At 44.8% G+C, this 25,140-nt stretch overlaps 1 pseudogene; it reads left to right on the top strand.

Moving 5' to 3' along the window:
• Positions 1–25,140, top strand: part of LOC144197727 (titin-like) — a 165,541-nt pseudogene that overhangs the window by 96,109 nt on the left and 44,292 nt on the right.

Here is a 25,140-nt window from a genome sequence, read left to right as displayed (position 1 = left end):
CCCTCGAATACAAACAGTGGTCAGTCTCCTCCAAAATCATGATGGCGGTGTTCCCCAGGGTAGGAACAGCGAAGAACACCCTACGTCTGGAAACCATTGACTACAGATTCCAGGCCTACGTCAACGCATCAGTCTGACTGCAACAAGGCTGAGAAATCCAAATAACTGCCATGACCCAGATGATTATCCAGAACCGCCTTGCCCTCGACAGAAGAACTGCCCAGCAGGGAGGTGTGTGTGCCATGGTAGGAGACTCATGCTGCACCTTCATTCCTGCCAACGAATCCCACTCAGTCCATGATGCCTTACAAACTATGAAGAACATACAGAATGCTTTGACCAAAGATCCAGTTCCACAACAAGGATGGCTTGACTTGTTCCTCTCTGGCTCATCATGGACACATACTCTTTTGAAAGCCCTAGTACCAGTCATAACTGTTATTGCTCTCGTGCTTGTTGTCCTTACTTGTTGTTTGCCCTGCTTCTCAGCTTTAATCAAACGTACCATTAATTCCACAGTCTAACAAATCATGATTGTTGAAATCCAGCTAATGCTAACTCGTATTCACATGCAACAATCCATGTCCCAATCTGACATTGATGCTGTGCTACTGTCTGACACTGATTAATATATCTTTCCTATTCTGAGACGCCTGGTACCCTTCCTGGTCGGTCTAAACTCCAGTTTGAAATAGTTTGTGAAGAATTTCGTTCAAAAGTAGCGTCGCTAACAAACGAGGTTCCGATGTGTTTATAGTCACAAACAGGAGGGATATGTAAAATTAGACAAAGTATCAAATGCTTGTTCATATTGTATTAGTTTTTGTAAGTATAACAGCATCGTAGTAATCCTTATGGCTGACATGTCAGCATAAACACCCAACTGTCTGACTGAATAATAAAGCTTACTCTTGTGATTGGGTTGACATGTAATCACAAATACTCAACTGTCCGACACTGATCAATTACTTTTTGCCCTTCTGTGATCCACAATTTGGAAGTTATACTTATGCTTTAATTATCTTAATAAAAAAATTGCCAATGGTAAAGAGAGGGTTTGAACCCACTCCTGATTTGGACTTCACAATCTTAAACTCTGAGCAATGCACTTGCCACTGGACCACAGGGACTTCCGTAATCCACAATTTGGAAGTTATATTTATCCTTTAATTATCTTAATAAACAAATTGCCAATGGCAAAGAGAGGGTTTGAACCCACTCCTGATTTGGACTTCACCATGTCAAACTCTGAGCAATGTACTTGCCACTGGACCACAGGGACTTCTGTAATCCACAATTTGGAAGTTATATTTATCCTTTAATTATCTTAATAAAAAAATTGCCAATGGCAAAGAGAGGGTTGAACCCACTCCTGATTTAGACTTCACCATCTCCAATTCTGAGCAATGTACTTGCCACTGGACCACAGGGACTTCTGTAATCCACAATTTGGAAGTTATACTTATCCTTTAATTATCTTAATAAAAAAAATGCCAATGGCAAAGAGAGGGTTTGAACCCACTCCTGATTTGGACTTCACAATCTCAAACTCTGAGCAATGCACTTGCCACTGGACCACAGGGACTTCTGTAATCCACAATTTGGAAGTTATACTTATCCTTTAATTATCTTAATAAAAAAAATGCCAATGGCAAAGAGAGAGTTTGAACCCACTCCTGATTTAGACTTCACCATGTCAAACTCTGAGCAATGTACTTGCCACTGGACCACAGGGACTTCTGTGATCCAAAATTTGGAAGTTATACTTATCCTTTAATTATCTTAATAAAAAAATTGCCAATGGCAAAGAGAGGGTTTGAACCCACTCCTGATTTGGACTTCACAATCTCAAACTCTGAGCAATGTACTTGCCACTGGACCACAGGGACTTCTGTGATCCACAATTTGGAAGTTATACTTATCCTTTAATTATCTTAATAAAAAAATTGCCAATGGCAAAGAGAGGGTTTGAACCCACTCCTGATTTGGACTTCACAATCTCAAACTCTGAGCAATGCACTTGCCACTGGACCACAGGGACTTCTGCAATCCACAATTTGGAAGTTATATTTATCCTTTAATTATCTTAATAAAAAAAATGCCATTGGCCAAGAGAGGGTTTGAACCCAATCCTGATTTGGACTTCACAATCTCTAACTCTGAGTAATGTACTTGCCACTGGACCACAGGGACTTCTGTAATGCACAAATTGGAAGTTATATTTATCCTTTAATCATCTTAATAAAAAAATTGCCAATGGCAAAGAGAGGGTTTGAACCCACTCCTGATTTAGACTTCACCATCTCCAATTCTGAGCAATGTACTTGCCACTGGACCACAGGGACTTCTGTAATCCGCAATTTGGAAGTTATATTTATCCTTTAATTATCTTAATAAAAAAATTGCCAAATGCAAAGAGAGGGTTTGAACCCACTCCTGATTTGGACTTCACCATGTGAAACTCTGAGCAATGTACTTGCCACTGGACCACAGGGACTTCCGTAATCCACAATTTGGAAGTTATATTTATCCTTTAATTATCTTAATAAAAAAATTGCCAATGGCAAAGAGAGAGTTTGAACCCACTCCTGATTTGGACTTTACCATCTCCAATGTTGAGCAATGTACTTGCCATTGGACCACAGAGACATCTATAATGTCCAATTTGGAAGTTAGGTTAGGGTTAGGGTTAGGGTTAAGGTTAGTGGTTAGGGTTAGGGTTAGGGTTAGGGTTAGGGTTAGGAATAGGGTTAAGGTTAGTGGTTAGGGTTAGGGTTAGGGTTAGGGTAAGGTTTAGGGTTAGGCTTATTATATTGAGTTACAACAAATATGCCAGAATGTACTTGTCACTGGACCACAGGGACTTCTGTAATCCACAATTTGGAAGTTACATTTATCCTTTAATTATCTTAATAAAAAAATTGCCAATGGCAAAGAGAGGGTTTGAACCCACTCCTGATTTGGACTTCACAATCTCAAACTCTGAGCAATGCACTTGGTTGGGGTTATGGTTATGGTTGGGGTTATGGTTATGGTTTGGGTTAGGGTTATTGTTAGGGGTTAGGGGTTATGGTTTGGGTTATGGTTATTGTTAGGGGTTGGGATTATGGTTTGGGTTAGGGTTATTGTTAGGGGTTATGGTTTGGGTTAGGGATATTGTTAGGGGTTATGGTTTGGGTTAGGGGTAGGGTTATTGTTAGGGGTTGGGGTTAGGGTTTGGGTTATGGTTGGGGTTGTGGTTGGTGTTATGGTTGGGGTTATCAGTTAGGGTTATGGCTATGGTTGGGAATATGGATTTGGTTGGGGTTATGGTTATGGTTGGGAATCTGGTTATGGTTTGGGTTAGGGTTATTGTTTGGGTTAGGGTTATGGTTTGGGTTATGGTTTGGGTTATGGTTTGGGTTATGGTTTGGGTTATGGTTTGGGTTATGGTTTGGGTTATGGTTTGGGTTATGGTTTGGGTTATGGTTTGGGTTATGGTTTGGGTTATGGTTTGGGTTATGGTTTGGGTTATGGTTCTGGTTATGGTTTGGGTTATGGTTTGGGTTATGGTTTGGGTTATGGTTTGGGTTATGGTTTGGGTTAGGGTTATTTTTAGGGGTTGGGGGTTATGGTTTGGGGTATGGTTATGGTTGGGGTTATGGCTATGGATGGGATTATGGTTTGGTTTAGGGTTCTTGTTAGGGGTTAGGGGTTATGGTTTGGGTTATGGTTATGGTTTAGGTTAGGGTTATTGTTAGGGGTTGGGGTTATGGTTTGGGCTAGGGTTATTGTAAGGGATTAGGGGTTATGGTTTGGGTTATGGTTATGATTGGGGTTATGGTTTGGGTTATGGTTATGATTGGGGTTATGGTTTGGGTTAGGGTTATTGTTAGGGGTTGGGGTTATGGTTTGGTTGAGGGTTATTGTTAGGGGTTAGGGGGTATGTTTTGGGTTATGGTTATGGTTTGGGTTATGGTTATGGTTATGGTTGGGGTTATGGTTTAGGTTAGGGTTATTGTGAGGGGTTGGGGTTATGGTTTGGGTTATGGTTTGGGTTATGGTTTGGGTTATGGTTTGGGTTATGGTTTGGGTTATGGTTTGGGTTATGGTTTGGGTTATGGTTTGGGTTATGGTTTGGGTTATGGTTTGGGTTATGGTTTGGGGTATGGTTTGGGTTATGGTTTGGGTTATGGTTTGGGTTATGGTTTGGGTTATGGTTTGGGTTATGGTTTGGGTTATGGTTTGGGTTATGGTTTGGGTTATGGTTTGGGTTATGGTTTGGGTTATGGTTTGGGTTATGGTTTGGGTTATGGTTTGGGTTATGGTTTGGGTTATGGTTTGGGTTATGGTTTGGGTTATGGTTTGGGTTATGGTTTGGGTTATGGTTTGGGTTATGGTTTGGGTTATGGTTTGGGTTATGGTTTGGGTTATGGTTTGGGTTAGGGTTATTGTTAGGGGTTGGGGTTATGGCTATGGATGGGATTATGGTTTGGTTTAGGGTTCTTGTTAGGGGTTAGGGGTTATGGTTTGGGTTATGGTTATGGTTTAGGTTAGGGTTATTGTTAGGGGTTGGGCCTATGGTTTGGGCTAGGGTTATTGTAAGGGATTAGGGGTCATGGTTTGGGTTATGGTTATGATTGGGGTTATGGTTTGGGTTAGGGTTATTGTTAAGGGGTTGGGGTTATGGTTTGGTTGAGGGTTATTGTTAGGGGTTAGGGGTTATGTTTTGGGTTATGGTTATGGTTTGGGTTATGGTTATGGTTGGGGTTATGGTTTAGGTTAGGGTTATTGTTAGGGGTTGGGGTTATGGTTATGGTTGGGGTTATGGTTTAGGTTAGGGTTATTGTTAGGGGTTGGGGTTATGGTTTGGGTTAGGGTTATTGTTAGGGGTTAGGGGTTATGGTTATGGTTGGGGTTATGGGTATGGTTTGGGTTAGGTTTTGGGTTAGGGTTATTGTTAGGGGTTGGGGTTATGGTTTGGGTTAGGGTTATTTTTAGGGGTTAGGGGTTATGGTTAGGGTTATGGTTATTGTTAGGGGTTGGGGTTATGGTTTGGGTTAGGGTTATTGTTAGGGGTTATGGTTTGGGTTAGGGATATTGTTAGGGGTTAGGGGTTATGGTTTGGGTTAGGGATATTGTTAGGGGTTAGGGGTTATGGTTTGGGTTAGGGTTATTGTTAGGGGTTGGGGTTAGGGTTTGGGTTATGGTTGGGGTTATGGTTGGTGTTATGGTTGGGGATTATCGGTTAGGGTTATGGTTATGGTTGGGGATGTGGTTGGAGTTATGGCTATGGTTGGGAATCTGGTTTTGGTTCGGGTTATGGTTATGATTGGGAATCTGGTTATGGTTGGGGTTATGGTTTGGGTTAGGGTTATGGTTTGGGTTATGGTTTGGGTTCGGGTTATGGTTTGGGTTAGTGTTATGGTTTGGGTTAGGGTTTGGGTTATGGTTTGGGTTATGGTTTGGGTTATGGTTTGGGTTATGGTTTGGGTTATGGTTTGGGTTATGGTTTGGGTTATGGTTTGGGTTATGGTTTGGGTTATGGTTTGGGTTATGGTTTGGGTTATGGTTTGGGTTATGGTTTGGGTTATGGTTTGGGTTATGGTTTGGGTTATGGTTTGGGTTATGGTTTGGGTTATGGTTTGGGTTATGGTTTGGGTTAGGGTTATTGTTAGGGGTTGGGGTTATGGCTATGGATGGGATTATGGTTTGGTTTAGGGTTCTTGTTAGGGGTTAGGGGTTATGGTTTGGGTTATGGTTATGGTTTAGGTTAGGGTTATTGTTAGGGGTTGGGGCTATGGTTTGGGCTAGGGTTATTGTAAGGGATTAGGGGTTATGGTTTGGGTTATGGTTATGATTGGGGTTATGGTTTGGGTTAGGGTTATTGTTAAGGGGTTGGGGTTATGGTTTGGTTGAGGGTTATTGTTAGGGGTTAGGGGTTATGTTTTGGGTTATGGTTATGGTTTGGGTTATGGTTATGGTTGGGGTTATGGTTTAGGTTAGGGTTATTGTTAGGGGTTGGGGTTATGGTTATGGTTGGGGTTATGGTTTAGGTTAGGGTTATTGTTAGGGGTTGGGGTTATGGTTTGGGTTAGGGTTATTGTTAGGGGTTAGGGGTTAGGGGTAATGGTTATGGTTGGGGTTATGGGTATGGTTTGGGTTAGGTTTTGGGTTAGGGTTATTGATAGGGGTTGGGGTTATGGTTTGGGTTAGGGTTATTTTTAGGGGTTAGGGGTTATGGTTAGGGTTATGGTTATTGTTAGGGGTTATGGTTTGGGTTAGGGATATTGTTAGGGGTTAGGGGTTATGGTTTGGGTTAGGGATATTGTTAGGGGTTAGGGGTTATGGTTTGGGTTAGGGTTATTGTTAGGGGTTGGGGTTAGGGATATTGTTAGGGGTTAGGGGTTATGGTTTGGGTTAGGGTTATTGTTAGGGGTTGGGGTTAGGGTTTGGGTTATGGTTGGGGTTATGGTTGGTGTTATGGTTGGGGATTATCGGTTAGGGTTATGGTTATGGTTGGGGATATGGTTGGAGTTATGGCTATGGTTGGGAATCTGGTTTTGGTTCGGGTTATGGTTATGATTGGGAATCTGGTTATGGTTGGGGTTATGGTTTGGGTTAGGGTTATTGTTTGGGTTATGGTTTGGGTTAGTGTTATGGTTTGGGTTAGGGTTTGGGTTATGGTTTGGGTTATGGTTTGGGTTATGGTTTGGGTTATGGTTTGGGTTATGGTTTGGGTTATGGTTTGGGTTATGGTTTGGGTTATGGTTTGGGTTATGGTTTGGGTTATGGTTTGGGTTATGGTTTGGGTTATGGTTTGGGTTATGGTTTGGGTTATGGTTTGGGTTATGGTTTGGGTTATGGTTTGGGTTATGGTTTGGGTTATGGTTTGGGTTATGGTTTGGGTTATGGTTTGGGTTATGGTTTGGGTTATGGTTTGGGTTATGGTTTGGGTTATGGTTTGGGTTATGGTTTGGGTTATGGTTTTGGTTATGGTTTGGGTTAGGGTTATTGTTAGGGGTTGGGTTTAGGGTTAGGGTTAGGGTTAGGGTTTGGGTTAGGGTTATTGTTAGGGGTTGGGGTTAGGGTTAGGGTTAGGGTTAGGGTTAGGGTTAGGATTAGGGTTAGGGTTAGGGTTAGGGTTTGGGTTATGGTTTGGGTTATGGTTTTGGTTATGGTTTGGGTTATGGTTTGGGTTATTGTTAGGGGTTGGGGGTTATGGTTTGGGTTATGGTTATGGTTGGGGTTATGGCTATGGATGGGATTATGGTTTGGGTTAGGGTTATTGTTAGGGGTTAGGGGTTATGGTTTGGGTTATGGTTATGGTTGGGGTTATGGTTGGGGTTATGGTTGGGGTTATGGGTATGGTTTGGGTTAGGTTTTGGGTTAGGGTTATTGTTAGGGGTTGGGTTTAGGGTTTGGGATAGGGTTATTTTTAGGGGTTAGGGGTTATGGTTTGGGTTATGGATATTGTTAGGGGTTGGGAATATGGTTTGGGTTAGGGTTATTGTTAGGGGTTATGGTTTGGGTGAGGGATATTGTTAGGGGTTAGGGGTTATGGTTTGCGTGAGGGATATTGTTAGGGGTTAGGGGTTATGGTTTGGGTTAGGGTTAGGGTTATTGTTAGGGGTTGGGGTTAGGGTTTGGGTTATGGTTGGGGTTATGGTTGGGGTTATGGTTGGTGTTATGGTTTGGGTTAGGGTTTGGGTTATGGTTTGGGTTATGGTTTGGGTTATGGTTTGGGTTATGGTTTGGGTTATGGTTTGGGTTATGGTTTGGGTTATGGTTTGGGTTATGGTTTGGGTTATGGTTTGGGTTATGGTTTGGGTTATGGTTTGGGTTATGGGTATGGTTTGGGTTAGGTTTTGGGTTAGGGTTATTGTTAGGGGTTGGGGTTATGGTTTGGGATAGGGTTATTTTTAGGGGTTAGGGGTTATGGTTTGGGTTATGGATATTGTTAGGGGTTGGGAATATGGTTTGGGTTAGGGTTATTGTTAGGGGTTATGGTTTGGGTGAGGGATATTGTTAGGGGTTAGGGGTTATGGTTTGCGTGAGGGATATTGTTAGGGGTTAGGGGTTATGGTTTGGGTTAGGGTTAGGGTTATTGTTAGGGGTTGGGGTTAGGGTTTGGGTTATGGTTGGGGTTATGGTTGGGGTTATGGTTGGGGTTATGGTTGGTGTTATGGTTTGGGTTAGGGTTTGGGTTATGGTTTGGGTTATGGTTTGGGTTATGGTTTGGGTTATGGTTTGGGTTATGGTTTGGGTTAGGGTTATTGTTAGAGGTTGGGGTTATGGTTTGGGTTAGGGTTATTGTTAGGGGTTAGGGGTTATGGTTTGGGTTATGGTTATTGTTAGGGGTTGGGATTATGGTTTGGGTTAGGGTTATTGTTAGGGGTTATGGTTTGGGTTAGGGATATTGTTAGGGTTTAGGGGTTATGGTTTGGGTTAGGGTTAAGGTTATTGTTAGGGGTTGGGGTTAGTGTTTGGGTTATGGTTGGTGTTATGGTTGGGGTTATCAGTTAGGGTTATGGTTGGGGATATGGTTGGAGTTATGGCTATGGTTGGGGATATGGTTGGAGTTATGGCTATGGTTGGGAATAGGGTTTTGGTTGGGGTTATGGTTATGGTTGGGAATCTGGTTATGGTTTGGGTTAGGGTTATGGTTTGGGTTAGGGTTATGGTTTGGGTTAGGGTTATTGTTTGGGTTATGGTTTGGGTTCGGGTTATGGTTTGGGTTAGGGTTATGGTTTGGGTTAGGGTTTGGGTTATGGTATGGGTTATGGTTTGGGTTTATGGTATGGGTTATGGTTTGGGTTATGGTTTGGGTTATGATTTGGGTTATGGTTTGGGTTATGGTTTGGGATATGGTTTGGGTTATGGTTTGGGTTATGGTTTGGGTTATGGTTTGGGTTATGGTTTGGGTTATGGTTTGGGTTATGGTTTGGGTTATGGTTTGGGTTAGGGTTATTATTAGGGGTTGGGGTTATGGTTTGGGTTATGGTTATGGTTGGGGTTATGGCTATGGATGGGATTATGGTTTGGGTTAGGGTTCTTGTTGGGGGTTAGGGGTTATGGTTTGGGTTATGGTTATGGTTTAGGTTAGGGTTATTGTTAGGGGTTGGGGTTATGGTTTGGGCTAGGGTTATTGTAAGGGATTATGGGTTATGGTTTGGGTTATGGTTATGATTGGGGTTATGGTTTGGGTTAGGGTTATTGTTAAGGGGTTGGGGTTATGGTTTGGTTGAGGGTTATTGTTAGGGGTTAGGGGTTATGTTTTGGGTTATGGTTATGGTTTGGGTTATGGTTATGGTTGGGGTTATGGTTTAGGTTAGGGTTATTGTTAGGGGTTGGGGTTATGGTTATGGTTGGGGTTATGGTTTAGGTTAGGGTTATTGTTAGGGGTTGGGGTTATGGTTTGGGTTAGGGTTATTGTTAGGGGTTAGGGGTTAGGGATTATGGTTTGGGTTATGGTTATGGTTGGGGTTATGGGTATGGTTTGGGTTAGGTTTTGGGTTAGGGTTATTGTTAGGGGTTGGGGTTATGGTTTGGGTTAGGGTTATTTTTAGGGGTTAGGGGTTATGGTTTGGGTTATGGTTATTGTTAGGGGTTGGGGTTATGGTTTGGGTTAGGGTTATTGTTAGGGGTTATGGTTTGGGTTAGGGATATTGTTAGGGGTTAGGGGTTATGGTTTGGGTTAGGGTTATTGTTAGGGGTTGGGGTTAGGGTTTGGGTTATGGTTGGGGTTATGGTTGGTGTTATGGTTGGGGTTATGGTTGGTGTTATGGTTGGGGTTATCGGTTAGGGTTATGGTTATGGTTGGGGATATGGTTGGAGTTATGGCTATGGTTGGGAATCTGGTTTTGGTTGGGGTTATGGTTATGGTTGGGAATCTGGTTATGGTTGGGGTTATGGTTTGGGTTAGGGTTATGGTTTGGGTTTGGGTTATTGTTTGGGTTATGGTTTGGGTTAGTGTTATGGTTTGGGTTAGTGTTATGGTTTGGGTTAGGGTTTGGGTTAGGGTTTGGGTTATGGTTTGGGTTATGGTTTGGGTTATGGTTTGGGTTATGGTTTGGGTTATGGTTTGGGTTATGGTTTGGGTTATGGTTTGGGTTATGGTTTGGGTTATGGTTTGGGTTATGGTTTGGGTTATGGTTTGGGTTATGGTTTGGGTTATGGTTTGGGTTATGGTTTGGGTTATGGTTTGGGTTATGGTTTGGGTTATGGTTTGGGTTATGGTTTGGGTTATGGTTTGGGTTATGGTTTGGGTTATGGTTTGGGTTATGGTTTGGGTTATGGTTTGGGTTATGGTTTGGGTTATGGTTTGGATTATGGTTTGGGTTATGGTTTGGGTTAGGGTTATTGTTAGGGGTTGGGGTTATGGCTATGGATGGGATTATGGTTTGGTTTAGGGTTCTTGTTAGGGGTTAGGGGTTATGGTTTGGGTTATGGTTATGGTTTAGGTTAGGGTTATTGTTAGGGGTTGGGGCTATGGTTTGGGCTAGGGTTATTGTAAGGGATTAGGGGTTATGGTTTGGGTTATGGTTATGATTGGGGTTATGGTTTGGGTTAGGGTTATTGTTAAGGGGTTGGGGTTATGGTTTGGTTGAGGGTTATTGTTAGGGGTTAGGGGTTATGTTTTGGGTTATGGTTATGGTTTGGGTTATGGTTATGGTTGGGGTTATGGTTTAGGTTAGGGTTATTGTTAGGGGTTGGGGTTATGGTTATGGTTGGGGTTATGGTTTAGGTTAGGGTTATTGTTAGGGGTTGGGGTTATGGTTTGGGTTAGGGTTATTGTTAGGGGTTAGGGGTTAGGGGTAATGGTTATGGTTGGGGTTATGGGTATGGTTTGGGTTAGGTTTTGGGTTAGGGTTATTGATAGGGGTTGGGGTTATGGTTTGGGTTAGGGTTATTTTTAGGGGTTAGGGGTTATGGTTAGGGTTATGGTTATTGTTAGGGGTTATGGTTTGGGTTAGGGATATTGTTAGGGGTTAGGGGTTATGGTTTGGGTTAGGGATATTGTTAGGGGTTAGGGGTTATGGTTTGGGTTAGGGTTATTGTTAGGGGTTGGGGTTAGGGTTTGGGTTATGGTTGGGGTTATGGTTGGGGTTATGGTTGGTGTTATGGTTGGGGATTATCGGTTAGGGTTATGGTTATGGTTGGGGATATGGTTGGAGTTATGGCTATGGTTGGGAATCTGGTTTTGGTTCGGGTTATGGTTATGATTGGGAATCTGGTTATGGTTGGGGTTATGGTTTGGGTTAGGGTTATTGTTTGGGTTATGGTTTGGGTTAGTGTTATGGTTTGGGTTAGGGTTTGGGTTATGGTTTGGGTTATGGTTTGGGTTATGGTTTGGGTTATGGTTTGGGTTATGGTTTGGGTTATGGTTTGGGTTATGGTTTGGGTTATGGTTTGGGTTATGGTTTGGGTTATGGTTTGGGTTATGGTTTGGGTTATGGTTTGGGTTATGGTTTGGGTTATGGTTTAGGTTATGGTTTGGGTTATGGTTTGGGTTATGGTTTGGGTTATGGTTTGGGTTATGGTTTGGGTTATGGTTTGGGTTATGGTTTGGGTTATGGTTTGGGTTATGGTTTGGGTTATGGTTTGGGTTATGGTTTTGGTTATGGTTTGGGTTAGGGTTATTGTTAGGGGTTGGGGTTAGGGTTAGGGTTAGGGTTAGGATTAGGGTTAGGGTTTGGGTTATGGTTTGGGTTATGGTTTTGGTTATGGTTTGGGTTATGGTTTGGGTTATTGTTAGGGGTTGGGGGTTATGGTTTGGGTTATGGTTATGGTTGGGGTTATGGCTATGGATGGGATTATGGTTTGGGTTAGGGTTATTGTTAGGGGTTAGGGGTTATGGTTTGGGTTATGGTTATGGTTGGGGTTATGGTTGGGGTTATGGTTGGGGTTATGGGTATGGTTTGGGTTAGGTTTTGGGTTAGGGTTATTGTTAGGGGTTGGGTTTAGGGTTTGGGATAGGGTTATTTTTAGGGGTTAGGGGTTATGGTTTGGGTTATGGATATTGTTAGGGGTTGGGAATATGGTTTGGGTTAGGGTTATTGTTAGGGGTTAGGGGTTATGGTTTGCGTGAGGGATATTGTTAGGGGTTAGGGGTTATGGTTTGGGTTAGGGTTAGGGTTATTGTTAGGGGTTGGGGTTAGGGTTTGGGTTATGGTTGGGGTTATGGTTGGGGTTATGGTTGGTGTTATGGTTTGGGTTAGGGTTTGGGTTATGGTTTGGGTTATGGTTTGGGTTATGGTTTGGGTTATGGTTTGGGTTATGGTTTGGGTTATGGTTTGGGTTATGGTTTTGGTTATGGTTTGGGTTAGGGTTATTGTTAGGGGTTGGGGTTAGGGTTAGGGTTAGGGTTAGGGTTAGGGTTAGGGTTAGGATTAGGGTTAGGGTTAGGGTTAGGGTTTGGGTTATGGTTTGGGTTATGGTTTTGGTTATGGTTTGGGTTATGGTTTGGGTTATTGTTAGGGGTTGGGGGTTATGGTTTGGGTTATGGTTATGGTTGGGGTTATGGCTATGGATGGGATTATGGTTTGGGTTAGGGTTATTGTTAGGGGTTAGGGGTTATGGTTTGGGTTATGGTTATGGTTGGGGTTATGGTTGGGGTTATGGTTGGGGTTATGGGTATGGTTTGGGTTAGGTTTTGGGTTAGGGTTATTGTTAGGGGTTGGGTTTAGGGTTTGGGATAGGGTTATTTTTAGGGGTTAGGGGTTATGGTTTGGGTTATGGATATTGTTAGGGGTTGGGAATATGGTTTGGGTTAGGGTTATTGTTAGGGGTTAGGGGTTATGGTTTGCGTGAGGGATATTGTTAGGGGTTAGGGGTTATGGTTTGGGTTAGGGTTAGGGTTATTGTTAGGGGTTGGGGTTAGGGTTTGGGTTATGGTTGGGGTTATGGTTGGGGTTATGGTTGGTGTTATGGTTTGGGTTAGGGTTTGGGTTATGGTTTGGGTTATGGTTTGGGTTATGGTTTGGGTTATGGTTTGGGTTATGGTTTGGGTTATGGTTTGGGTTATGGTTTGGGTTATGGTTTGGGTTATGGTTTGGGTTATGGTTTGGGTTATGGTTTGGGTTATGGTTTGGGTTATGGTTTGGGTTATGGTTTGGGTTATGGTTTGGGTTATGGTTATGGTTTGGGTTAGGGTTATTGTTAGGGGTTGGGGTTATGGTTTGGGTTAGGGTTATTGTTAGGGGTTAGGGGTTATGGTTTGGGTTATGGTTATTGTTAGGGGTTGGGATTATGGTTTGGGTTAGGGTTATTGTTAGGGGTTATCAGTTAGGGTTATGGTTATGGTTGGGGATATGGTTGGAGTTATGGCTATGGTTGGGGATATGGTTGGAGTTATGGCTATGGTTGGGAATAGGGTTTTGGTTGGGGTTATGGTTATGGTTGGGAATCTGGTTATGGTTTGGGTTAGGGTTATGGTTTGGGTTAGGGTTATGGTTTGGGTTAGGGTTATTGTTTGGGTTATGGTTTGGGTTCGGGTTATGGTTTGGGTTAGGGTTATGGTTTGGGTTAGGGTTTGGGTTATGGTATGGGTTATGGTTTGGGTTTATGGTATGGGTTATGGTTTGGGTTATGGTCTGGGTTATGATTTGGGTTATGGTTTGGGTTATGGTTTGGGATATGGTTTGGGTTATGGTTTGGGTTATGGTTTGGGTTATGGTTTGGGTTATGGTTTGGGTTATGGTTTGGGTTAGGGTTATTATTAGGGGTTGGGGGTTATGGTTTGGGTTATGGTTATGGTTGGGGTTATGGCTATGGATGGGATTATGGTTTGGGTTAGGGTTCTTGTTGGGGGTTAGGGGTTATGGTTTGGGTTATGGTTATGGTTTAGGTTAGGGTTATTGTTAGGGGTTGGGGTTATGGTTTGGGCTAGGGTTATTGTAAGGGATTATGGGTTATGGTTTGGGTTATGGTTATGATTGGGGTTATGGTTTGGGTTAGGGTTATTGTTAAGGGGTTGGGGTTATGGTTTGGTTGAGGGTTATTGTTAGGGGTTAGGGGTTATGTTTTGGGTTATGGTTATGGTTTGGGTTATGGTTATGGTTGGGGTTATGGTTTAGGTTAGGGTTATTGTTAGGGGTTGGGGTTATGGTTATGGTTGGGGTTATGGTTTAGGTTAGGGTTATTGTTAGGGGTTGGGGTTATGGTTTGGGTTAGGGTTATTGTTAGGGGTTAGGGGTTAGGGATTATGGTTTGGGTTATGGTTATGGTTGGGGTTATGGGTATGGTTTGGGTTAGGTTTTGGGTTAGGGTTATTGTTAGGGGTTGGGGTTATGGTTTGGGTTAGGGTTATTTTTAGGGGTTAGGGGTTATGGTTTGGGTTATGGTTATTGTTAGGGGTTGGGGTTATGGTTTGGGTTAGGGTTATTGTTAGGGGTTATGGTTTGGGTTAGGGATATTGTTAGGGGTTAGGGGTTATGGTTTGGGTTAGGGTTATTGTTAGGGGTTGGGGTTAGGGTTTGGGTTATGGTTGGGGTTATGGTTGGGGTTATGGTTGGTGTTATGGTTGGGGTTATCGGTTAGGGTTATGGTTATGGTTGGGGATATGGTTGGAGTTATGGCTATGGTTGGGAATCTGGTTTTGGTTGGGGTTATGGTTATGGTTGGGAATCTGGTTATGGTTGGGGTTATGGTTTGGGTTAGGGTTATGGTTTGGGTTTGGGTTATTGTTTGGGTTATGGTTTGGGTTAGTGTTATGGTTTGGGTTAGGGTTTGGGTTAGGGTTTGGGTTATGGTTTGGGTTATGGTTTGGGTTATGGTTTGGGTTATGGTTTGGGTTATGGTTTGGGTTATGGTTTGGGTTATGGTTTGGGTTATGGTTTGGGTTATGGTTTGGGTTATGGTTTGGGTTATGGTTTGGGTTATGGTTTGGGTTATGGTTTGGGTTATGGTTTGGGTTATGGTTTGGGTTATGGTTTGGGTTATGGTTTGGGTTATGGTTTGGGTTATGGTTTGGGTTATGGTTTGGGTTATGGTTTGGGTTATGGTTTGGGTTATGGTTTGGGTTATGGTTTGGATTATGGTTTGGGTTATGGTTTGGGTTAGGGTTATTGTTAGGGGTTGGGGTTATGGCTATGGATGGGATTATGGTTTGGTTTAGGGTTCTTGTTAGGGGTTAGGGGTTATGGTTTGGGTTATGGTTATGGTTTAGGTTAGGGTTATTGTTAGGGGTTGGGGCTATGGTTTGGGCTAGGGTTATTGTAAGGGATTAGGGGTTATGGTTTGGGTTATGGTTATGATTGGGGTTATGGTTTGGGTTAGGGTTATTGTTAAGGGGTTGGGGTTATGGTTTGGTTGAGGGTTATTGTTAGGGGTTAGGGGTTATGTTTTGGGTTATGGTTATGGTTTGGGTTATGGTTATGGTTGGGGTTATGGTTTAGGTTAGGGTTATTGTTAGGGGTTGGGGTTATGGTTATGGTTGGGGTTATGGTTTAGGTTAGGGTTATTGTTAGGGGTTGGGGTTATGGTTTGGGTTAGGGTTATTGTTAGGGGTTAGGGGTTAGGGGTAATGGTTATGGTTGGGGTTATGGGTATGGTTTGGGTTAGGTTTTGGGTTAGGGTTATTGATAGGTGTTGGGGTTATGGTTTGGGTTAGGGTTATTTTTAGGGGTTAGGGGTTATGGTTAGGGTTATGGTTATTGTTAGGGGTTATGGTTTGGGTTAGGGATATTGTTAGGGGTTAGGGGTTATGGTTTGGGTTAGGGATATTGTTAGGGGTTAGGGGTTATGGTTTGGGTTAGGGTTATTGTTAGGGGTTGGGGTTAGGGTTAGGGTTATGGTTGGGGTTATGGTTGGGGTTATGGTTGGTGTTATGGTTGGGGATTATCGGTTAGGGTTATGGTTATGGTTGGGGATATGGTTGGAGTTATGGCTATGGTTGGGAATCTGGTTTTGGTTCGGGTTATGGTTATGATTGGGAATCTGGTTATGGTTGGGGTTATGGTTTGGGTTAGGGTTATTGTTTGGGTTATGGTTTGGGTTAGTGTTATGGTTTGGGTTAGGGTTTGGGTTATGGTTTGGGTTATGGTTTGGGTTATGGTTTGGGTTATGGTTTGGGTTATGGTTTGGGTTATGGTTTGGGTTATGGTTTGGGTTATGGTTTGGGTTATGGTTTGGGTTATGGTTTGGGTTATGGTTTGGGTTATGGTTTGGGTTATGGTTTGGGTTATGGTTTGGGTTATGGTTTAGGTTATGGTTTGGGTTATGGTTTGGGTTATGGTTTGGGTTATGGTTTGGGTTATGGTTTGGGTTATGGTTTGGGTTATGGTTTTGGTTATGGTTTGGGTTAGGGTTATTGTTAGGGGTTGGGGTTAGGGTTAGGGTTAGGGTTAGGGTTAGGGTTAGGGTTAGGGTTAGGGTTAGGATTAGGGTTAGGGTTAGGGTTAGGGTTTGGGTTATGGTTTGGGTTATGGTTTTGGTTATGGTTTGGGTTATGGTTTGGGTTATTGTTAGGGGTTGGGGGTTATGGTTTGGGTTATGGTTATGGTTGGGGTTATGGCTATGGATGGGATTATGGTTTGGGTTAGGGTTATTGTTAGGGGTTAGGGGTTATGGTTTGGGTTATGGTTATGGTTGGGGTTATGGTTGGGGTTATGGTTGGGGTTATGGGTATGGTTTGGGTTAGGTTTTGGGTTAGGGTTATTGTTAGGGGTTGGGTTTAGGGTTTGGGATAGGGTTATTTTTAGGGGTTAGGGGTTATGGTTTGGGTTATGGATATTGTTAGGGGTTGGGAATATGGTTTGGGTTAGGGTTATTGTTAGGGGTTAGGGGTTATGGTTTGCGTGAGGGATATTGTTAGGGGTTAGGGGTTATGGTTTGGGTTAGGGTTAGGGTTATTGTTAGGGGTTGGGGTTAGGGTTTGGGTTATGGTTGGGGTTATGGTTGGGGTTATGGTTGGTGTTATGGTTTGGGTTAGGGTTTGGGTTATGGTTTGGGTTATGGTTTGGGTTATGGTTTGGGTTATGGTTTGGGTTATGGTTTGGGTAATGGTTTTGGTTATGGTTTGGGTTATGGTTTGGGTTATGGTTTTGGTTATGGTTTGGGTTATGGTTTGGGTTATGGTTTGGGTTATGGTTTGGGTTATGGTTATGGTTTGGGTTAGGGTTATTGTTAGGGGTTGGGGTTATGGTTTGGGTTAGGGTTATTGTTAGGGGTTAGGGGTTATGGTTTGGGTTATGGTTATTGTTAGGGGTTGGGATTATGGTTTGGGTTAGGGTTATTGTTAGGGGTTATGGTTTGGGTTAGGGATATTGTTAGGGTTTAGGGGTTATGGTTTGGGTTAGGGTTAAGGTTATTGTTAGGGGTTGGGGTTAGTGTTTGGGTTATGGTTGGGGTTATGGTTGGTGTTATGGTTGGTGTTATGGTTGGTGTTATGGTTGGTGTTATGGTTGGGGTTATCAGTTAGGGTTATGGTTATGGTTGGGGATATGGTTGGAGTTATGGCTATGGTTGGGGATATGGTTGGAGTTATGGCTATGGTTGGGAATAGGGTTTTGGTTGGGGTTATGGTTATCGTTGGGAATCTGGTTATGGTTTGGGTTAGGGTTATGGTTTGGGTTAGGGTTATGGTTTGGGTTAGGGTTATTGTTTGGGTTATGGTTTGGGTTCGGGTTATGGTTTGGGTTAGGGTTATGGTTTGGGTTAGGGTTTGGGTTATGGTATGGGTTATGGTTTGGGTTATGGTATGGGTTATGGTTTGGGTTATGGTTTGGGTTATGGTTTGGGTTATGGTTTGGGATATGGTTTGGGTTATGGTTTGGGTTATGGTTTGGGTTATGGTTTGGGTTATGGTTTGGGTTATGGTTTGGGTTATGGTTTGGGTTATGGTTTGGGTTATGGTTTGGGTTATGGTTTGGGTTATGGTTTGGGTTATGGTTTGGGTTAGGGTCATTGTTAGGGGTTGGGGGTTATGGTTTGGGTTATGGTTATGGTTGGGGTTATGGCTATGGATGGGATTATGGTTTGGGTTAGGGTTCTTGTTGGGGGTTAGGGGTTATGGTTTGGGTTATGGTTATGGTTTAGGTTAGGGTTATTGTTAGGGGTTGGGGTTATGGTTTGGGCTAGGGTTATTGTAAGGGATTATGGGTTATGGTTTGGGTTATGGTTATGATTGGGGTTATGGTTTGGGTTAGGGTTATTGTTAAGGGGTTGGGGTTATGGTTTGGTTGAGGGTTATTGTTAGGGGTTAGGGGTTATGTTTTGGGTTATGGTTATGGTTATGGTTTGGGTTATGGTTATGGTTGGGGTTATGGTTTAGGTTAGGGTTATTGTTAGGGGTTGGGGTTATGGTTATGGTTGGGGTTATGGTTTAGGTTAGGGTTATTGTTAGGGGTTGGGGTTATGGTTTGGGTTAGGGTTATTGTTAGGGGTTAGGGGTTAGGGGTTAGGGGTTAGGGGTTAGGGGTTATGGTTTGGGTTATGGTTATGGTTGGGGTTATGGGTATGGTTTGGGTTAGGTTTTGGGTTAGGGTTATTGTTAGGGGTTGGGGTTATGGTTTGGGTTATGGTAATTGTTAGGGGTTGGGGGTTATGGTTTGGGTTATGGTTATTGTTAGGGGTTGGGGTTATGGTTTGGGTTATGGTTATTGTTAGGGGTTGGGGTTGTGGTTTGGGTTAGGGTTATTGTTAGGGGTTATGGTTTGGGTTAGGGATATTGTTAGGGGTTAGGGGTTATGGTTTGGGTTAGGGTTAGGGTTATTGTTAGGGGTTGGGGTTAGGGTTTGGGTTATGGTTGGGGTTATGGTTGGTGTTATGGTTGGGGTTATGGCTATGGTTGGGAATATGGTTTTGGTTGGGGTTATGGTTATGGTTGGGAATCTGGTTAGAATGGGATTATGGTTTGGGTTAGGGTTCTTGTTAGGGGTTAGGGGTTATGGTTTGGGTTAGGGTTATTGTTAGGGGTTGGGGTTATGGTTTGGTTGAGGGTTATTGTTAGGGGTTAGGGGTTATGTTTTGGGTTATGGTTATGGTTTGGGTTATGGTTATGGTTGGGGTTATGGTTTAGGTTAGGGTTATTGTTAGGGGTTGGGGTTATGGTTTGGGTTAGGGTTATTGTTAGGGGTTAGGGGTTATGGTTTGGGTTATGGTTATTGTTAGGGGTTGAGGTTATGGTTTGGGTTAATGTTATTGTTAGGGGTTATGGTTTGGGTTAGGGATATTGTTAGGGGTTAGGGGTTATGGTTTGGGTTAGGGTTAGGGTTATTGTTAGGGGTTAGGGTTTGGGGTTAGGGTTTGGGGTTAGGGTTTGGGGTTAGGGTTTGGGGTTAGGGTTTGGGGTTAGGGTTTGGGGTTAGGGTTTGGGGTTAGGGTTTGGGGTTAGGGTTTGGGGTTAGGGTTTGGGGTTAGGGTTTGGGGTTAGGGTTTGGGGTTAGGGTTTGGGGTTAGGGTTTGGGGTTAGGGTTTGGGGTTAGGGTTTGGGGTTAGGGTTTGGGGTTAGGGTTTGGGGTTAGGGTTTGGGGTTAGGGTTTGGGGTTAGGGTTTGGGGTTAGGGTTTGGGGTTAGGGTTTGGGGTTAGGGTTTGGGGTTAGGGTTTGGGGTTAGGGTTTGGGGTTAGGGTTTGGGGTTAGGGTTTGGGGTTAGGGTTTGGGGTTAGGGTTAGGGTTTGGGGTTAGGGTTTGGGGTTAGGGTTTGGGGTTAGGGTTTGGGGTTAGGGTTTGGGGTTAGGGTTTGGGGTTAGGGTTTGGGGTTAGGGTTTGGGGTTAGGGTTTGGGGTTAGGGTTTGGGGTTAGGGTTTGGGGTTAGGGTTTGGGGTTAGGGTTTGGGGTTAGGGTTTGGGGTTAGGGTTTGGGGTTAGGGTTTGGGGTTAGGGTTTGGGGTTAGGGTTTGGGGTTAGGGTTTGGGGTTAGGGTTTGGGGTTAGGGTTTGGGGTTAGGGTTTGGGGTTAGGGTTTGGGGTTAGGGTTTGGGGTTAGGGTTCGGGGTTAGGGTTCGGGGTTAGGGTTCGGGGTTAGGGTTCGGGGTTAGGGTTCGGGGTTAGGGTTTGGGGTTAGGGTTTGGGGTTAGGGTTTGGGGTTAGGGTTTGGGGTTTGGGGTTAGGGTTTGGGGTTAGGGTTTGGGGTTAGGGTTTGGGGTTAGGGTTTGGGGTTAGGGTTTGGGGTTAGGGTTTGGGGTTAGGGTTTGGGGTTAGGGTTTGGGGTTAGGGTTTGGGGTTAGGGTTTGGGGTTAGGGTTTGGGGTTAGGGTTTGGGGTTAGGGTTTGGGGTTAGGGTTTGGGGTTAGGGTTTGGGGTTAGGGTTTGGGGTTAGGGTTTGGGGTTAGGGTTTGGGGTTAGGGTTTGGGGTTAGGGTTTGGGGTTAGGGTTTGGGGTTAGGGTTTGGGGTTAGGGTTTGGGGTTAGGGTTTGGGGTTAGGGTTAGGGTTTGGGGTTAGGGTTTGGGGTTAGGGTTTGGGGTTAGGGTTTGGGTTATGGTTGGGGTTATTGTTGGTGTTATGGTTGGGGTTATCGGTTAGGGTTATGGTTATGGTTGGGGATATGGTTGGAGTTATGGCTATGGTTGGGAATCTGGTTTTGGTTGGGGTTATGGTTATGGTTGGGAATCTGGTTATGGTTGGGGTTATGGTTTGGATTAGGGTTATGGTTTGGGTTAGGGTTATTGTTTGGGTTATGGTTTGGGTTCGGGTTATGGTTTGGGTTAGGGTTAGGGTTATGGTTTGGGTTAGGGTTATGGTTTGGGTTAGGGTTATGGTTTGGGTTTGGGTTTGGGTTAGGGTTATGGTTTGGGTTAGGGTTAGGGTTATGGTTTGGGTTAGGGTTTGGGTTATGGTTTGGGTTATGGTTTGGGTTATGGTTTGGGTTATGGTTTGGGTTATGGTTTGGGTTATGGTTTGGGTTATGGTTTGGGTTATGGTTTGGGTTATGGTTTGGGTTATGGTTTGGGTTATGGTTTGGGTTATGGTTTGGGTTATGGTTTGGGTTATGGTTTGGGTTATGGTTTGGGTTATGGTTTGGGTTATTGTTAGGGGTTGGGGGTTATGGTTTGGGTTATGGTTTGGGTTATGGTTTGGGTTATGGTTATGGTTGGGGTTATGGCTATGGATGGGATTATGGTTTGGGTTAGGGTTCTTGTTAGGGGTTAGGGGTTATGGTTTGGGTTATGGTTATGGTTGGGGTTATGGTTTAGGTTAGGGTTATTGTTAGGGGTTGGGGTTATGGTTTGGGTTAGGGTTATTGTAAGGGATTAGGGGTTATGGTTTGGGTTATGGTTAATATTGGGGTTATGGTTTGGGTTATGGTTAATATTGGGGTTATGGTTTGGGTTAGGGTTATTGTTAGGGGTTGGGGTTATGGTTTGGTTGAGGGTTATTGTTAGGGGTTAGGGGTTATGTTTTGGGTTATGGTTATGGTTTGGGTTATGGTTATGGTTTGGGTTATGGTTATGGTTGGGGTTATGGTTTAGGTTAGGGTTATTGTTAGGGGTTGGGGTTATGGTTTGGGTTAGGGTTATTGTTAGGGGTTAGGGGTTATGGTTTGGGTTAGGGTTATTGTTTGGGTTCGGGTTATGGTTTGGGTTATGGTTTGGGTTATGGTTTGGGTTATGGTTTGGGTTATGGTTTGGGTTAGGGATAGGGTTAGGGTTAGGGTTAGGGTTATGGTTTGGGTTAGGGTTATGGTTTGGGTTAGGGTTATGGTTTGGGTTAGGGTTATGGTTTGGGTTAGGGTTATGGTTTGGGTTAGGGTTTGGGTTATGGTTTGGGTTATGGTTTGGGTTATGGTTTGGGTTATGGTTTGGGTTATGGTTTGGGTTATGGTTTGGGTTATGGTTTGGGTTATGGTTTGGGTTATGGTTTGGGTTATGGTTTGGGTTATGGTTTGGGTTATGGTTTGGGTTATGGTTTGGGTTATGGTTTGGGTTATGGTTTGGGTTATGGTTTGGGTTATGGTTTGGGTTATGGTTTGGGTTATGGTTTGGGTTATGGTTTGGGTTATGGTTTGGGTTATGGTTTGGGTTATGGTTTGGGTTATGGTTTGGGTTATGGTTTGGGTTATGGTTTGGGTTATGGTTTGGGTTATGGTTTGGGTTATGGTTTGGGTTATGGTTTGGGTTATGGTTTGGGTTATGGTTTGGGTTATTGTTTGGGTTATGGTTTGGGTTATGGTTTGGGTTATGGTTTGGGTTATTGTTAGGGGTTGGGGGTTATGGTTTGGGTTATGGTTTGGGTTATGGTTTGGGTTATGGTTTGGGTTATGGTTTGGGTTATGGTTTGGGTTATGGTTTGGGTTATGGTTTGGGTTATTGTTAGGGGTTGGGGGTTATGGTTTGGGTTATGGTTATGGTTGGGGTTGTGGTTTAGGTTAGGGTTATTGTTAGGGGTTGGGGTTATGGTTTGGGTTAGGGTTATTGTAAGGGATTAGGGGTTATGGTTTGGGTTATGGTTATGATTGGGGTTATGGTTTGGGTTAGGGTTATTGTTAGGGGTTGGGGTTATGGTTTGGTTGAGGGTTATTGTTAGGGGTTAGGGGTTATGTTTTGGGTTAAGGTTATGGTTTGGGTTATGGTTATGGTTGGGGTTATGGTTTAGGTTAGGGTTATTGTTAGGGGTTGGGGTTATGGTTTGGGTTGGGGTTATTGTTAGGGGTTAGGGGTTATGGTTTGGGTTATGGTTATGGTTTGGGTTAGGGTTATTGTTAGGGGTTATGGTTTGGGTTAGGGATATTGTTAGGGGTTATGGTTTGGGTTATGGTTATGGTTGGGGTTATGGTTATGGTTTGGGTTAGGTTTTGGGTTAGCGTTATTGTTAGGGGTGGGGTTATGGTTTGGTTGAGGGTTATTGTTAGGGGTTATGTTTTGGGTTATGGTTATGGTTTGGGTTATGGTTATGGTTGGGGTTATGGTTTAGGTTAGGGTTATTGTTAGGGGTTGGGGTTATGGTTTGGGTTAGGGTTATTGTTAGGGGTTAGGGGTTATGGTTTGGGTTATGGTTATGGTTGGGGTTATGGTTATGGTTTGGGTTAGGTTTTGGGTTAGGGTTATTGTTAGCGGTTGGGGTTATGGTTTGGGTTAGGGTTATTGTTAGGGGTTAGGGGTTATGGTTTGGGTTATGGTTATTGTTAGGGGTTGGGATTATGGTTTGGGTTAGGGTTATTGTTAGGGGTTATGGTTTGGGTTAGGGATATTGTTAGGGGTTAGGGGTTATGGTTTGGGTTAGGGTTAGGGTTATTGTTAGGGGTTGGTGTTAGGGTTTGGGTTATGGTTGGGGTTATGGTTGGTGTTATTGTTGGGGTTATCAGTTAGGGTTATGGTTATGGTTGGGGATATGGTTGGAGTTATGGCTATGGTTGGGAATATGGTTTTGGTTGGGGTTATGGTTATGGTTGGGAATCTGGTTATTGTTTGGGTTAGGGTTAGGGTTTGGGTTAGGGTTATGGTTTGGGTTAGGGTTATGGTTTGGGTTAGGGTTATTGTTTGGGTTATGGTTTGGGTTCGGGTTATGGTTTGGGTTAGGGTTATGGTTTGGGTTAGGGTTATTGTTTGGGTTATGGTTTGGGTTCGGGTTATGGTTTGGGTTAGGGTTATGGTTTGGGTTAGGGTTTGGGTTATGGTATGGGTTATGGTTTGGGTTATGGTTTGGGTTATGGTTTGGGTTATGGTTTGGGTTATGGTTTGGGTTATGGTTTGGGTTATGGTTTGGGTTATGGTTTGGGTTATGGTTTGGGTTATGGTTTGGGTTATGGTTTGGGTTATGGTTTGGGTTATGGTTTGGGTTATGGTTAACGGTGCGCCTGAAAATTCCCATTGCGGGGAAGCCCACCCCCAAGGTGTCCTGGAAGAAGGGCGAGGAGGAAGACTTGAGCGACGGCGGCCGCGTTTGCGCCGAATCCTCGGCGGTCAACACCACGCTTCTGATCAGGGATTGCCAGAGGAGCGACGCCTCCAAGTACACCGTCGCCCTGAGGAATAGCGCCGGCAGCAAGGAGTCCACCGTCTTTATCAGGTAACGGGTCGGAGGAAACTCCTCCTCGCCGCCACGCCTGTGCGCTGGCCTTGCGCTCGCCTTGCGCTGGCCATTCGCTGACCATGGTCTGTCTTTCTTGCAGGGTGGTGGGTAAGCCCGGCATCCCCGTGGGACCGGTCAAGTTCAAGGACGTGACGGCCGACGGGGCCACGCTGAAGTGGGCCGCCCCCAAAGACGACGGGGGCTTGGAGATCACCAATTACATCCTGGAAAAGCGCGACTCGGTCACCAACATGTGGGTGACCGTCTCCTCGGCGGTGGACAAGAATGCCTTCAGGGTGACGGCTCTCCACGAGGGCACGGAATACGTCTTCCGCGTCTGCGCCGAGAACAAGTACGGCGTGGGCGAGGGACTCAAGTCGGAGCCCGTGGTGGCCAAACATCCCTTCGGTGAGTTCTTCTTTCCCTCGGCTCCCCTGAACTTGACTTTGAGGGCCGGCCCCTCGGCGTCAAAGAGGAAACGGTCGAGGTGAAAGTTTTAGACGTCTCCGCCGCCCCCGGCCCCATCCACTGCGCCGGCGTCTCCTCCGAGAAGGTCACCCTCCGCTGGGCGCCGTCCCCCGAGGACGGCGGCTCGCCCATCAAGCACTACAAGCTGGAGAAGCGGGAAACCGGCCGCCTCCTCTGGACCATTCTGGAGGAGGAGGTGCCGGACTGCCACTACGTGGCCACCAAACTCATCCAGGACAACGAGTACATCTTCCGAGTGTCGGCCGTCAACCAGCACGGCGCCGGCGAGGCGGCTCACTCCCGGCCCGTCAAGATGGTGGATAGGTTTGGTGAGTGGCGCTTGGGTTACCGCCCGCACGTATCTGGCCCCGGCGTGTCACTGAAAGCCGAGGCGCCCCTTTTCCCAGGTCCTCCCGGCCCGCCGTCCAAGCCCGAGATCCTAGAGGTCCACGGACACTCGGTGACGCTGACGTGGAGGAGGCCGGCCGACGACGGCGGCGGCGACATCCTCGGCTACGCCGTGGAGAAGAAGGAGAAGAAGGGCAGCAGGTGGCTCAGGGCCTCCAAGAAGTCGCTGACCGAGCTGAGCTACGCCGTGACCGGCCTGACCGAAGGCTTGCAGTACGAGTTCCGCGTCTCGGCCGAGAACAAAGGCGGCTACAGGGAGCCCGGCGAGCCCTCGCTACCGGTCACCACCGTCGTCGCCACCTGTGAGTCGTAACCGAGGCCCGCCCGGCTGGGCAA

The sequence above is a fragment of the Stigmatopora nigra genome, chromosome 6 (genome assembly GCF_051989575.1).
Source record: "Stigmatopora nigra isolate UIUO_SnigA chromosome 6, RoL_Snig_1.1, whole genome shotgun sequence".
In the NCBI taxonomy this organism is placed as follows: Eukaryota; Metazoa; Chordata; class Actinopteri; order Syngnathiformes; family Syngnathidae; genus Stigmatopora; species Stigmatopora nigra.
This window is presented reverse-complemented; position numbering and strand designations above follow the sequence as displayed.